At 38.4% G+C, this 3583-nt stretch overlaps 1 pseudogene; it reads left to right on the forward strand.

Annotated features, from left to right (window-relative positions):
- The first annotated feature begins 1266 nt into the window (after window positions 1-1266).
- Window positions 1267-1863, forward strand: LOC150086606 (protein lethal(2)essential for life pseudogene; annotated as a pseudogene).
- The last annotated feature ends 1720 nt before the right edge of the window (window positions 1864-3583 follow it).

Genomic DNA, 3583 nt, shown 5'->3' on the forward strand with positions numbered 1-3583 from the left:
CTCAATTTTTCAACTTCTATCCCGCCAAAAAAAGTATTTTGGGAAATTATCAAAAATATATCGCTTTGATCCAGTATACTTAAGTATATATAACTGAAATCCAAATAAGTAAATACTGCTCCTCATATGAAAACGCTCAAGAAATAAATTTATTTTTCCGCTCTTGACAGATGGCGGCTGGATCCAGCGCCATCTGTCGGAGGGAGCCATGTTAACAAGGCCTTGACTGCCAATAGCATTTTAAATTGTAATTTTTTTGGTTTATTCACGTCATGCCAATCTAGAAATAATATTTTCTTTGACCGACATGGGATAAAAGAACAGAATAAACGTCTTCACTGGAAGCGAGTCTGCAAGTGGGGACTGTTCACAAATTTACCTGCAGTTTTTTAATTTTATTACAAAACCAAAATTTCATTATAATCTTACATAATGAAAACACAATCAAATTTCAACTTCCGCATCGTCAGGAATAGAATCCCGAGATGATCCACTTTCCCGAGATGATCCACTTTCAACCATGCATCAGTGCAATGGGAACTCTTTGGTTTGAACCTCAACAACGAAGTTTAATGTTGTGCCATAACGGGAAGAGTAATGTTTCTTGTTTTCTTTTTATGAACATACTTATGAAAACTTTGAACGCACTACTCGTATGTATAACAAATCCTTGTCATATGCAGTATACGTGTAGTGTATTCATTGCAGTTCTTATGAGTCATGATCAACCATTAAAGTTAGTTATGAGGCATTAAACATTAAAATTATTATTTTAAATGAATTGAGTTCTTTAGTCCCCTCTCTCTCTCTCGATGCACTATTAAATGTGGTCAAAAAATACTGTTGTACTTTCCCTCTCCATCTTATAAATTCCGTTAGCATAAATGTCCGTTGTGGATATAAACAGAACATTTATTATTTATTTGTTTTTTTAATTAAAACTATTTTTTTAAATAGTTTTTAGCATTTAGATCATAAAAAAACGTGTCTTAAGCACCTCGGTGCCTTTCTGCCTGATATTGATTTGATAAAACGTGACAGACCTTGTCGGGTGACGTCATCATGATAATGCGATTTGTAGAAATCAGAGGGCGTTGCAGAGCGTACTAGAAAGTTCTAGTCGATTGGAGCTGTTCGCCCGGTTGCCAAGAGACAGAGGTTCGCGAACCTTCTCCTCTTACATCATGCGGAATGTTCTAGACACGTGATTGCTTTATATAAACGCGGAGATTAGGAGATGGAATGGAATTCCTCAAACAGGTCGTACAGAAAGTGATCAGTGTTTTCGCCAGCTAGTTACTAATGGCTTTGTCACAGAGTTTGGTCGCTTCGTTGTTGGGCCGTAACTGGTGGGACGCGTGGGACTTCCCTCCGACTCTCGTCGATCAGCATTTCGGCCTTGGAATGCAACCAGAAGAGTTAGTGTCGCCGCTTTCTTACTGCGGGCTTCGATTAAGGCCGAGACGACAGGTCAGCGTTCCGGAAGGCAGGGGCATTTCTCGGGTGAAGAATGACCCCGACAAATTCCAGGTGATGTTGGACGTGAGCCACTTTTCTCCCGACGAAGTGTCTGTCAAGACTGTTGACAACTGTGTAGTGATTCATGCCAAACACGAGGAGAAAGAGGATCAACACGGCTACATTTCTCGAGAGTTCTCTCGCCGTTATATGTTGCCCCCCGAGACCGAACCTGAGACTGTGACCTCCTCACTTAGCAGTGACGGGGTGCTCACTATTCAGGCCCCTAAGAAGGCACTCGAACCCCCGAAGCATAATGAGAAGATTGTTCCTATAAAGATGACAGAAACTCCTTTGGTTAGTGCTGAAGAAACGCAACATCAGGCAGTAAACAAAACAGAATAGAGCGAATGTAAGAATGATCATCTCTAAGAAACTTGTGATACTTTCTAAATATTTCTTTATACTTTTTGAATAATATACATTACTGATTTTTTGTATTGAATATTGAAAGAAGGGCGATTGTAGAGAATTATTTTAATAAGAAAATAAATTGTTTATGTTTTTCAACTTGTGTATTTTTATGTTTTTTTTTTTATTTCAAATAGAAAATATTTGCTAATCTTTTCTATCAGTCATGGTACATTAGAGAAGACAGTACAAGTCCTGATGTTGTTAACTCATTAATGGCTTAGAAATATGCATTCAATTTTCTTGAACCGAGTAAGTGTGCTTGTCCATAATAGTGCCTTAAAATTATCATTTACATATAAACGAATATACATATAAACTAATAATAATCTATTACATAATTTCATTGATGTTTTATGTATATTATGGTTACGCATAATTGATTACATAAACTCGTATTTCTGTCTGTAAATTGTGAAAAACAGAAAACATCCCAGTTTCTGGGGAAAAAACCTTGCTATTTACCCCTGAGATCGACTAACTCAGCCACGGAGTGGAAAAAAGCCCTTTAAAGTTCCTGGGATCATCGATAGGATTCGAACTCGGGCCCTTTCCACCCGGGTTGGAGTGCATGGTGACGATACCACTGTGCTACCGCCTCAGTGGGCTTTTTAAAAAAAAAATTCAAAGTTTCCGTTTCGTGGCCCCTCTGGAACTAGTTTACGAACACCCAGGGGTTCGTCGACTCCAGTTTGGGAAACGCTGCTCTACAGAAGTCGCCGAATATCGTTATGGGAACAACTCTCTCGTTAGCTTTTGGGGGTTTGAGAGTTTTTTCTGGGGCATGAATAGTGAGAACACCATCGCTGCTAAGTGAGGAGGTAGCAGTCACGGGGGACAGCCACGTATAAAATAACGACGTGTCTAGAACGTTCCACATGACGTGAAAGGAGAATGTTCGCGATTCGCTGTCTCTTGGATCTTAAGATTTATTTATTTTTATGTAAACTAAACGTTCTAAGAATTTTTTTTAATGAATATAGGATTTAAAGAAAGGATGACTAGGCGGAATAATTTATGCCAATTCTAAATCTTACCTGTTGTTACTTGAGGTGGCTGCCAGGAAAAAACCAGCGGATGCAGCACTTGCAATAGTTCTTGATTTTGATTTAAATACATATCCGCAATGCACTAATCATCATCTGAGCCTGAAAGAAGAATGATCATTGTCGTTCAGAGCTTATTTTTAACACTAAGTGCAGATTGAAACATCATATGCAAGGTATTACATCTCTAAATTTCTGCCCTTATTGGGTGCCTTTTTCCGTCTGTACTGTTTGCCTTTTTCTGTATTTCTTGTTTTCTGCCTTTCTGTCCTTTTCAGGTTTTCTGTTTTTCTTTCTTTTCCAGGATTCTGAAATGCTTTGTAGCATTTTCCACAAACGATACTCTGTACCTTCCATCAATATTGAACAGCTGGTTGCAATCCGCGATATTCTCTCTCTACTCTTGCAGGTACTAAAATTCCACAATTCCTTATTAAATTACAGTCTCACTACAATATTTTCCAGAAACGTGGAATGAATATGTACTTCGGCCAATCCCAAAAATTGCAATACCACCTGCAGTTAATTATTACCAACCTATAACTAAAGGATACCAGCCATCATGACTCTGCTCATGCCCAACAAAAAGAAACAAATCCATTACAGGA

The sequence above is a fragment of the Mastigoproctus giganteus genome, chromosome 4 (genome assembly GCF_048544385.1).
Source record: "Mastigoproctus giganteus isolate SK-2022 chromosome 4, ASM4854438v1, whole genome shotgun sequence".
NCBI lineage: Eukaryota > Metazoa > Arthropoda > Arachnida > Uropygi > Thelyphonidae > Mastigoproctus > Mastigoproctus giganteus.